Source organism: Pseudophryne corroboree, chromosome 3 (assembly GCF_028390025.1).
Source record: "Pseudophryne corroboree isolate aPseCor3 chromosome 3, aPseCor3.hap2, whole genome shotgun sequence".
NCBI lineage: Eukaryota > Metazoa > Chordata > Amphibia > Anura > Myobatrachidae > Pseudophryne > Pseudophryne corroboree.
This window is the reverse complement of record NC_086446.1, coordinates 358,179,546-358,191,934: the sequence shown is the minus strand read 5'-3', so window position 1 is coordinate 358,191,934 and position 12,389 is coordinate 358,179,546. Positions and strand designations below refer to the sequence as shown.

The 12,389-nt window shown below is 45.7% G+C and overlaps 1 long non-coding RNA gene across 1 annotated transcript in view; it reads left to right on the top strand.

Moving 5' to 3' along the window:
- Positions 1 to 12,389, top strand: part of LOC135055581 (uncharacterized) — a 37,652-nt gene that overhangs the window by 23,885 nt on the left and 1,378 nt on the right. The window contains exon 2 of the long non-coding RNA XR_010243777.1: positions 10,707 to 10,955. This is a non-coding gene — a long non-coding RNA (uncharacterized LOC135055581). The remainder of the gene's footprint in view (positions 1 to 10,706; positions 10,956 to 12,389) is intronic.

The window sequence follows — 12,389 nt, the reverse complement described above, 5'->3', positions numbered from 1 at the left end:
TTGAGACAGACACGTACGTTCAGTGCACTCTCCACAGCTGGAGTGAAAATGGCACTGATCTCTGGGACCTTTATAGAATCCAAAACCCTGCGAGAATCCGACAGCAGGATGATGACTTGGATCCAGACTCGGATCGGGAAGTTCAGGTCTGTCCAGTTTTCCAAGAACCGGACCCACTCATCTCTAATAACAACTAGAATGTGTGCAGTGTAATTGAGTGTTTTAGGTTATAGTGTAGATGGCTCCTATCACACACTCACCAGTGCACAGCAAAGAGGAGTTATAATGGCTGAGGTGCAGCACTGTCCTGTAATCTGTGGGAGAAGACACCTGTTAAAGTGATTAGATACATAGGCGTTTCTATAATGGGTGCAGTGTGTGCAGTGCACACGGGCCCCTGGGTCCAGGGCGTCCCACACTGTACCCATATATAATACTTACCCTCCAGAGTCCTGCGATGGTGGCCCTGCTGTGTGGGCACAAATCACTCGGAAAATGCCCATTTCTGAGTGATTTGTGCAAGCACGCTGGAGGTGTCCCCGGGAATAAGGAGCAGGTACCATGTTCCCGAAGACCTGCGCATGTGCAGCAGACTCTGGCACTATGCCAGAGTCTACTGTTGCCAGAGAGGAGGGGGACCGTGATGGAGGCTGCACGCGGGTCCCCTCCTCTCTTTTTAATGCCCCTGAATAGATGGTTACTACTAAGCCAGTATAGTCAAAAGTTTTTTGCAGCTTTCAATACGAAATAAATGAAAGCAGAGTCTAAAAACAAGGTTCAACACATCATTAGTGCAGCTTCTTAAAAGTAAGCAAATAACAAATCAGGACACTCCATGCAGGAGTGTAGCGAGAGGTGGAACGTGAACTCTGGGTGCCCAAAAAGGTATAGGGGCTCTAATGTGTGGTATATCATGTATTAGGTGCTCTGCTGTGTGGCATAACATGTATAAGGGGTACTACTGTGTGGTGTAACATGTATTAGGGGCTCTACTGTGTGGCATAACGTTTATAAGGGGTACTACTGTGTGGTGTAATGTGAATAATGGACACTACTGTGTGGTGTAATGTGAATAACGGACACTACTGTGTTAATAGGGGTTCCCCATATTTAAGACCCAGCACCAGGCTCAACTAGCAGGGTAGTAATGCCACAGCAAGGGGACACACCTGATGGGGTCACCCCAGCCAAAGCATTAACCCCCCAAACTAGTCAGCCCCCTTCTCGAGTATACTCTAGGCCTTGGCTGAAACCCAAGGCTATCCCCTGCACCCCTGGCTAGTGGCACCCCTGGTGCCAGGGAAAAGGTGAGTGTGTACAGTGAGAATGAGTGTGGGTGGAAGTGTGTAATAATGGCTTCAGCAAACACGCTACTCACAGGGTCGTCCATTTGAAAAGTGTATTTTGTTCCAAGTTTGCTCAGTCTATATAAACACAATTCTTTGTAAATTTCTGTGTTGGTTTGATGGTGAATTGACTTCTATTTGCAGTCTGGCTGTGTTTTGCAGTTCAAATCATAATTTTACTCCCGTGTTTGACTTTACCAAATATCCAAGTTTGAAAAATAGGCTAAACTTGCACGAGAATGCAAACTCAGACCCACACAAAATTGAGTGAATTTACCCCTAGGGATCTATGCAGGTTTTTTTATTTGGCTGGGTTTGTTGGTGGATTTGTGGCATGTTCTAAACTTAGTACATCTGGGATTTATAGAAGTTAATGATTTTCACAAGTCTACTTCAAATTAAATTGCAGCCCATATACAATAGACAAATACATAGAGGATACACTGATGCACCCAGACATATGAAAAATAGGGATGTCATAGAAACATACACAGTTAAGGGATGGGGAGGGGAGTCCTGGAGCACTGATATGAAAAGCTAGTTTGTCTGTCGCACTGCATAAATCCTCCTGCTGGAGCTGCAATAAGAAGAAACATGCATTGTTTAAATAAAGAAAGATTGTGCCACTGTAAATATGTAAATAATGAAAAGTAAATGTTCTGCCTAATGAATTTACCAATGTTAGAAGGAGCCAACTGCTTACAACAGTGGCAGAACTTGTGATTGGTGGGCCCAGGTGCAAAAATATAATTTGGGCCCCCCCTTCTCCGCCCTACCCAAGTCTACAATATGCCACACGGGCGACAATAAGAAGCAGAGGGTGACAGCGTAAGGCAGGGGGAGGCAGAGGGTGACAACAAAAGCCTTGGGCAGCAGTGGCCAGCGCATGGCTCTTGAGCCACATGCGGCTCTTTCTTTATTCAAATGTGGCTCCCAACACTCAAAGTCACATGACCACAACAGATCCATAAACCGCTGCACTCCAGCCAGACATGCAGCAGCACTACAGGGACTGAGAACTGAAGGAGCAAAACACTAGAGGTGAGACACCCACCGGCAAACAGAGGACACTTAAGGGGCTTCTGCAATGGCAAGAGTTGGAGGTGGTGGGGGACTGGAGTGACACAAGGGGTAGCTGGCTGGAGTGACACAGGAGGGTGCTGATGGGTGTGACATGAGTTAGCTGGCTGGAGTGACACAGGAGGGTGCTAGAAGGAGTGACACATTGACACATGGAGAAGCTGGCTGGAGTGACACATGGGGGAACTGAAGTATACTGCGAATCAGGCTTTTTCAATGTATTTTATGTTGGATTGGCTTTAAAATTTATTTTATGCAGATCTGGCTTTTACAGTGTTTTTCATACCAGGGACATGGCCTAACAGGCACAAGGTCACACCCCAGTTTTGCAGGTGCGCCTTCGGCTCGATGTCGGCTCTTTGATGTACCCAACAAGATTTAATGGCTCTTTGGCTCTGACTGGTTGGCCAGCCAAAACTATTTTTGTGGTGTAAATACAGTATACCCTCCTGTAAAGCATGTAATGCTCTCACATTCTGGTATGTGTAACTCAATTTTCCAAACTGTTCTCACAACATTTTGATTTGACTGTGAAGCTTAATGTTTCATTGGCATAATATGGTGTTGTTTCCCAGTCCTACTCCTTCTACTCCAACAGCAGAAATAAGTCACTGTTCTCATGCTAAATCTATTCATACATTATATATGGAATTTATATTACCATAAATTGTTATTTTGTTTGTACTGTGCATGAACAAAACATTTATACTCATCTATCCCTACGCAGATACACATTCATTTTTGTTGGCAGAGTGTATTGGATTTCCTGGTGCAGTGACATCAGCCCACACAGATAATGAACTTAAACAGTAATGCAGGTTTATTCAGTAAACACAGGTGACTCAGATGCAGTATTGATATAGGTAATTGGGCCCCTTATATCATACAAGGTAACAGTAGTGGTAGCGGTATATCAGGAGTTGTCTCCAGTGGTGAGGGACGGAGGACTGCACAGCCATGCAGTCTGACTCCCGCTGTAGAGATGATGCGACGCCCATCTCAGCGTCAGCTCCGGAGCTACGATACATGCAATGGAACGCTGTGAGTCGCTGTCGCTGAGATCCGCTCCCAGTCTCAGCACTGCACGCTTGCACTAACCAGGACTCAGTCTCTCTTACTCTCTCACTCTAAGATGGAGGAGCAGGGATTACATCCAGCGGTGCAAGTGGGCGGGTATGGGTGGGTACAGCGTACCCTTAAGAATTTAGCTGTGGGTATGCCATACCATGCCGACGGGCCGCTGCTCCTCGCCACTCGCTCCCCTCCCTCCCTCTGCTGATCACCGCTGATCACCGCTGCATGAGGGGAGAAGAGTGCAGCGTTCGCTCTCCTGCCCCTCAGTGTCTTTCTTCAATTCAGCGCCTGGCCCATGAGCCAATCAGAGCTCACGGACTGGCAGCCAAAGCTGCCGCACCGCCAGCTTCAATTGGTTCATGGATCGGTGCTGAATTGAAGAAAGACACCCGCACCGACTGAGGGGCAGGATAGGCGCACGCTGCGCTCTCCTCCCCTCACATACACAGGACAGCAGCAGCGGTGAGCAGGGGGAGATGGGGGCGGAGAGGCATGTATACCTGGCACTGGGGGCATATCTGGCACTGAGGGCATATCTGGCACTGGGGAACATGTATACCTGGCACTGGGCGCATATCTGACACTGGGGGCATATCTGGCACTGCGGAGGACATGTGTATCTGGCACTGGGGGCATATCTGGCACTGGGGGGACATGTGTATCTGGCACTGGGGGCATATCTGGCACTGCGGGGGACATGTGTATCTGGCACTGGGGGCATATCTGACACTGTGGGGGACATGTGTATCTGGCACTGGGGGCATATCTGGCACTGCGGGGACATGTGTATCTGGCACTGGGGGCATTTCTGTATCTGGCACTGGGGGCATATCTGGCACTGGGGGCATATCTGGCACTGTGGGGGCATTTCTGTATCTGGCACTGGGGGCATATCTGGCACTGTGGGGGCATTTCTGTATCTAGCACTGGGGGCAATGTATATCTGACACTGTGGGGACATTTGTGTATCTGGCACTGTGGGGCAATGTGTATCTGGCACTCTGGGGCCATTTGTGTATCTGGCACAGTGAGGCAATGTATATCTGGCACTCTGGAGGCATTTGTGTATCTGGCACTATGGGGCAATGTGTATCTGGCACTGTGAGGCAATGTATATCTGGCACTGTGAGGCAATGTATATCTGGCACTCTGGTGCATTTGTGTATCTGGCACTATGGGGCAATGTGTATCTGGCACTCTGGGGGCATTTGTGTATCTGGCACTGTGAGGAAATGTATATCTGGCACTCTGGGGGCATTTGTGTATCTGGCACAGTGTGGCAATGTGTATCTGGCACTGTGGGGCAACGTGTATCTGGCACTATTGGGGTCATATGTGTATCTGCCCCTCCCCCCATATGTGTATCACGCCCCCATTTCATTGACCATGGCCCATGTGGCATTTGGCCACACCGATTTTTTGGGTGTGCTCGCCTTCGGCAAGTGCACACAGTACCTATAAGACATTTTTTCTGCTTGCACCAATGATTACATCACATACAGTAGCTCCACCTCCGAGAGTGACTCTTGGCACTAGGGGATTAACACTAGGGGATGCGACCACAGACTGCTGTGTAGAAGGAGACAGGCACAGAGCGCACCATATCCTAACAATTTTGTGCTTATCTCCCTATGCTTAGAAAGCCAAAATAGTGAATGGTGGTGACTTGCAAGCTTTTGCAGAGTAGCACTCACTAAACAGTAACTGCCACCTCAAATTTACATAATTGCAGAGTGCTCAGTTCGGCCAATGGATCCTCGGAGGGATTCCCTGCGATAGTCATCACTGTCTGCAAGGGCGGCCTGCTTAGATCGGTGCAGAGACAATTGGGCAGATGTAATATGCAGTGAAAAAAGTGGAGAAGTTGCTTAAACACATCTGAGTAGGGGCTCCAGAGATCCATGTAAGCCTTCAGGCAACTCCCCACTTGCTTTCTCTGCACCTACAGCACTGCACTACCAAAATAAAGATGTCTCTCAGGGCGGCCTCATCAGCATGTTCTCCAGCTACAAAAGTACTTTGCAACTTTTCACTTCACTACTGTACTATTATGTCGACAAAATACAGGTATACCTAACTGCAGTAACCCTATCTACATATATTAACCCTGAATGTACTACATTTTAAATTGCTGCAATGTTACTTGTTCTGCCTGCAATATGTCTGTTTACTGTTCATTTACCAACTATTATATCCTTTACTAATGACAATATGAAATTGTAATAGCTTGCTGCAATCACTACTACTAACCCTTACTTTGCCTGGACTATAGCCAATTAACTATTATTATTATTATTATTATTATTATTATTATTATCCTTTATTTATATGGCGCCACAAGGGTTCCTCAGCCAATTACAGAGTACATATGCACATAATCAAAACAGGAAAACAGCAACTTACAATTGAAGACAATATAGGACAAGTACAGGGTAACCAAACGTAGCTACATCAGCAGATCACAGTGAAAAAAGTATCAGGTGGCAGAAAACCGCAGGAATTTGCTGCATTTGGAAATTATTAAAGTAAGAAAAGGATGAGCACATGAGGGAAGAGGGCCCTACTTGTGAGAGCTTACATGCAAAGGTGAGGGGTAGACAGACAGGGGTGACACAGATGGGGTACACAGATAGCGTGGAACAGAGGGCTTATGATGAGAGACAGCTGGGTTTGGCGAAGTAGTGGGTCTTGAGAGCCCGTTTGAAGTTTTGTAGAGAGGTGGAGAGTCTGAGCGGGAGAGGTAGGGAATTCCAGAGAAAGGGAGCTGCACATGAAAAATCTTGGAGGTAGAAGTGGGAGGAAGTAATCAGTAGGCAGGAGAGTCGGCGTGCATTAGCAGAGTGAAGAGGATAAGTGGGAGTATAAAGGGAGATAAGGTCAGAGATGTAAATGGAAGAGGAGTGGGTGAGGGCTTTGTAAGTAAGTGTGAGAAGCTTGAAATGGATTCTAAAAGGGAAGCCAGTGAAGGGCTTTTATGAGAGGGGAGGTGGATTTAGTGCGTTTGGTTAGGAAGATGAGCCGGGCAGCAGCATTGAGTATAGATTGGAGTGGAGAAAGGTATTTGTCAGGGATGCTGGTCAGGAGGAGATTACAGTAGTCCAGTCTGGAGATGACCAGTGAGTGGATAAGGGTCTTAGTAGCATCCTGGGTCAGAAAGGGTCTGATCCAGGAAATATTTTTTAGATGAAAATGGCAGGTTTGTGAGAGGTACTGATTGTGTGCTTTGAAGCAGAGGGAGGAGTCAAGGATTACTCCAAGACAGCGCACTTGGGGGCTAGAGGAGATAGTATTGCCATCAATAGGTAATGAAACTGTGGGAGGTGAGGTTATGTGGGAGGGAGGGAGGATGATCAGCTCAGACTTAGACATGTTAAGTTTAAGAAAGCACTGGGACATCCAAGAAGAGATAGCAGAGAGGAAGGTGGAGATACGAGTGAGGAGAGTGGGGGAGAGGTCCGGGGATGAAAGATAGATTTGAGTGTCATCAGCATAGAGATTATATTGGAAGTCAAAAGAACTAATGGGCACACCTAATGTGGCCGTATAAAGAGAGAGGGACACTTACAGTTAGTGGAAGTGAGGGGGAGGTGGAGTCATGAGAGGAGACAGAGAATTAATGGTCAGAGAGGTAGGAAGACAGCCAAGAGAGGGCAGTATCATGCAGACCAATAGAGTAAAGGATTTGCAGAAGGAGAGGGTGGTCCACAGTGTCAAAAGCAGTAGAGAGGTCAAGAAGAATAAGCAGAGAGTAGTGGCCCTTAGATTTGGCAGCATAGAGGTCATTGCAGACTTTTGTTAGGGCAGTTTCACTTGGGTGGAGAGGACTGAAGCCAGACTGGAATGGGTCAAGCACTGAGTTTGAGGAAAGAAAGGAAGTAAGGCGGTTGTAGACAATACGCTCAAGGAGTTTGGAGGCAAAAGGGAGGAGAGAGAGGGGTCGGTAGTTGGAGAGAGCGTTTGGATCAAGGGTAGGTTTTTTAAGAATAGGGGAGACGAGTGCATGCTTGAAGGCAGTTTTTTTTTTTTTTTGCGATCCAACCTAAATCGGGCCCAATGTGTGTAAATCTGGCTCTGGTACTAGCCTTTGCCTCCCCAGCCATTTACCTCACCGCACATCACTAGTTTCAATCACAATCCAAGAACATACTGATAGGTTAATGAGTGTGAGTCCATGTAGTAGGCTGCGGCAATAAATTGTAAGCTTCACTGGGACAGTGACTGAATCCTTGCTATGCCCGATTTTGACTATGCGATTTCCCTTGAACTCCCCCAGAGCCCAGAAGCACCGATTTTGACTATCTGGGCTTTCAATTTTGTCTATGTACGATTTTGACTATAGTGTCAATTTTGACTATACTTTGTACTAGATAGTACACTTGATAGTCAAGATTGCATGCACAGTCTATCTAGCCTTGCGTAACCGACCCTGCAGTAGTGCGTATCAGAATTGAATCGGCATCGCAAGCTGCCTAACACCTTGTGATTTCCACTAACTTTCCTTGCGATTTTGACTATATAGTCAAAATCAAAAGGAGAAATCTCACCCCGTCTACACACCTTTAATGTTCCCTGTAAGGACTGCATAATATGTGTGCACTATTTAAATTAGTTCTTAAATAATAAATATTTTATGCTAAATTCAGCTTAGATTATGATAATAATATTGTCTAGACACAGACACTTCACTGAAGTTTCTATATTGTGTACAATTACATTAGCATTTGCTACTAACACAATCAAATTAGGTTTCTGTATTTTACACTTGCATTTTGGTGCAAAGTAATTCAAACTAAGCATGAGTCTCATAGTGTCAAAATGACCTTCCAGTGAATGGCGAAGCAGAGGTGGAACTTGAATAATTATTCAGAAACAGTCAAAGCTCTTTGATATAGTCTATTCTGCCACAAAACTCCATTTATGTAAAATTTGGCAATAAATTCAATCATCAATACTTGCAGACATGGCCATGTTGGCCCACAAATCCCTAGGCTTACATGTAAAATGAGTGTAGTGCATGTGTATGACATTAAAAAAAATTGCATATACTGTACACTGTGCATTTTATAATTTTGCACTTAAGTATTCCTTATAGTTTTACTGTTTAGTAACTTTTTAATGCAGTGTACATATTGCATAACTCCCAACATTTCATTTTACGGAATCAGGATCCCTTGTGTGCCTTCAACGCTTGCACCCGAAAAAGAGGTGGCGTCTGAGCGCAGAGCCTTGCATAGAAGGGGGGTAGCCTTGTGGCACCCCATGCTTGCATCATTGTGGGGTAGTACCCAGCACTCTCTGAGGTGCTGGGTTGCCACCTACACTCTACCGGCACTGTGAATAGATATGGGGGGTAATTCCAAGTTGATCGTAGCAGGAAATTTTTTAGCAGTTGGGCAAAACCATGTGCACTGCAGGGGGGGCCAGATATAACATTTGCAGAAAGAGTTAGATTTGGGTGGGTTATAGTGTTTCCGTGTAGGGTAAATACTGGCTGCTTTATTTTTACACTGCAAATTAGATTGCAGATTGAACACACCACACCCAAATCTAACTCTCTCTGCACATGTTAAATCTGCCTCCCCTGCAGTGCACATGGTTTTGCCCAATTGCTAAAAAATTTCCTGCTGCGATCAACTTGGAATTACCCCCATGGTGCGCATCATGATAATAGCGCTCCCACACAAAATCCCCCCACCGTAGGGCACTGGGGCCCATGGGTGGGAGAGTGGGACTGTCACAATAAAAGTGGGACAGTTGGGAGGTATGATTTTGGGATATCACATATTTATGTTATGGACTTTTGTGCTTTAGCCCAGGTGATCTCAACTCCAGTCTTCAACTACCACAAACAGGTTATGTTTTGTGGATTTGTTTAATCTTGCACGCAGAGGTGGTGCATTGGTGCAGCAGGTGCATTGCATCGGGGCCCCTGAGAACTAAAAGGCTAACCACTGCCCAGACTAGCAATCAGTTATACCCTTGACACCCACCCCGCAGACAAACTTTTGGGGCAATGTCAGATGAATGGCCCAGTGCAGAGAGCAGGGGGGCCCCATTGCCAGAGGGACCTGCCCCTTACCTTAGGGAGGAAGGGCTGACCATGTGTGGGCTGGACTGATAAATGAATCCTACCACCTATGAGCACTGATGATCACAGCCACTTACTGCCCCTAGCTGCCTCACCACTGTACATTATTTCCGATGCACTGCTGTCTGTGAATTAAACGCAGCCACAACTGGTGTAATTGGCAATGTCAGAGTCATCCAGACCAATTGGCAAACTGAGGAAGACACAAGGAGTGGGGGGTCCTGTCACAGACAGAGCATAGGTTGCTGTGTTCCTGACCACACCAAGGTACATGCTCCTTGTTCTCCAAACCATGCAGGACTTTGGGCCAGATATACTAAGCCTTAAAAAAATTATAAAGTGGAGAGTGATAACGTACCAACCAATCAGCTCCTATCTGCCAAGTCACAGGCCCTGTTTGAAAAATAGCAGACAAACGGGGGGGGGGGGGGGGTTGCTCCCCTCTACCCCCAAACACACAAACACACACACACACTGGATTCCCCCCAGCACACTGAAAATTACCTGTAAAAATACCTGATCCTACAGTTTCTGGTAATACAATTTTAGAGAAATTGGTCACATGCGTTTGCAACGACATGTGATACCAGGAGGGGAAAAGCACCCCCCCCCCCCTCTGTCTGCTGTTTGCTTGTGCCTCTCCCTGTCACTCACTGCCATGTGACATATAGGGAAATTGGGTTGGGGTGGAGGAGGGGGGGGGGGCAAACTATATTTTTGCACCAGTGCCCACCTATCACAAGTTCTACCTTTGCCTGCATGAGTAAGTTAATCTATTTTGCTAGGTCAGTAATTATCTCACCTTCTTCTGCAGACAGAAATCCTCAAACATGAGCTGCTGGGGGTACTTTTGGGTTAGAGTTGAGAAACCTCAGTTTATCCCAAAACAAAACACCCCTGTCACTGAAAAAATAAAGCAATACAACCTTTCTATAATACTTTTAAGTGGATTTTATCATTTGAAATAAACTGGTGTATCCACTAGCAGGAAACATCTATTCATCTAAAATAATAATGATAAGAATTTGTGAAAAATTATTTAAATGAGTCCTTTCTTTATTGGGTGAGGCAAGAAATAACATTCCAGATTATGCTTATAGTACCTTTTATTTCTACAGCTCCACCATGTTCTGCAATGTAGCATTATGGAACATTAGTGCCTCTTCAAGTGGAGTCTACAATCTAATTTCCCTGGAGTCTGGAGCATCTGGAGGAGAGAGGACCCACTCCATACAGATTCCTGTTCATCATAACAGTTGGAAATTCTAAATGTATTCAAACTTGTTCTTGTGTGAAGTTTTCTTCTTCTGAGGCACAACACAAGTATTTATAGGCACAAAGTAAACGTAAAGTCACCAAATACATAGGTTGGTTGATGGAAAGAACAATAAATACTTACTGTATTGTGCCAACTTCTTATAACACTGTGGCATGAAATGATTGGACAAGTTATTATCTTTAAGTAGATTGTATTTACAAGCTTGTAAGGAATATTGTAAACTGGCCATACTGTACACCAGGGGAGGGCAATACAGTGGCAAACGCAGGATTTCTAGAGGGGGGGGTTTCAATTGCAGTCCACAATCTCCAACTGGGGGAGTGGCCGAGGAACCTAGTAATGACCCTTCACATTAATCTACACATTTGTCTTTTTATACACTGTATACTGTATGGAATACAGTATTAATATTTAACACTATATATGGTCTATAGCAGAGATTTTCAACCTTTTACAACTTGCGGCACACTGAACAAGATTTATATATTGCCAAGGCACATTCAAATATAATGGTGATGCATGGTGCAGTTGCGTGTCCTAGGATGTCATGTCGCAGCTTCTCCATAGGTAACGCCTCAGCCACATCTGAGAAGGCCAGAAGAGCTAAACACTGCCCGTGCCCAAAATTAGAGCTGGTTCTGCAACCACTAAACCCACCAGTATTGATCGTTCCAGGGCCTCAGCAGCGGCAAAACACTGACGGGCCTGGCTGTGATTCTATGGCGGCACACCTGGAGACTGCTCAGAGCACACGGCACAGTGGTTGAAAAACACTGGTCTATAGTATAGGCTGTATCAAACATATTTAAATAATCTAAATAAGTGGTCAGGAAAAGGTTAAACATACCATAATAACTAAATACACAAACATAATACAACCAGTACTGCACTTTCTAAGCACACATTCTCCCACCTCATGGTATGGCTCCTGTCTCTTTTTCCTGCTAGCTACTGTGCTCTCTGGTCCAGTGCACTGATTGAGCACTCAGATCCACACACACAGAAATCTCGGTAGAAGAAGCTGCTACCACTGGGCATGTGAAGCAGCTCTGGTCTGTCCCTTAAACTGCAAGATGTGACGGCAGTACTAGTAATCGTATTATATACCATTGCTATTGCGGTCAGAATTTGAGCCACTTGCCAAGAGGAGGGGTGTTTCTGGGCAACCGGAAACCCCCTCTGCATTTGCCTATGCAATAAGCATCCCTCCAGTTACTGCTGAAGCACACAGAAAAAATGCAGCATTAGCAAAAATGTAGGAGAGCATGCTACCCCCCTACCCTCCGCTATACACTGAACTAGGGCCCTCATTCCGAGTTGTTCGCTCGCAAGGCGATTTTAGCAGTATTGCACACGCTAAGCCGCCGCCTACTGGGAGTGAATCTTAGCTCCTTAAAATTGCGAACGAAAGATTCGCAATATTGCGATTACACATCTCGTAGCAGTTTCAGAGTAGCTTCAGACTTACTCGGCATCTGCGATCAGTTCAGTGCTTATCGTTCCTGGTTTGATGTCACAAACA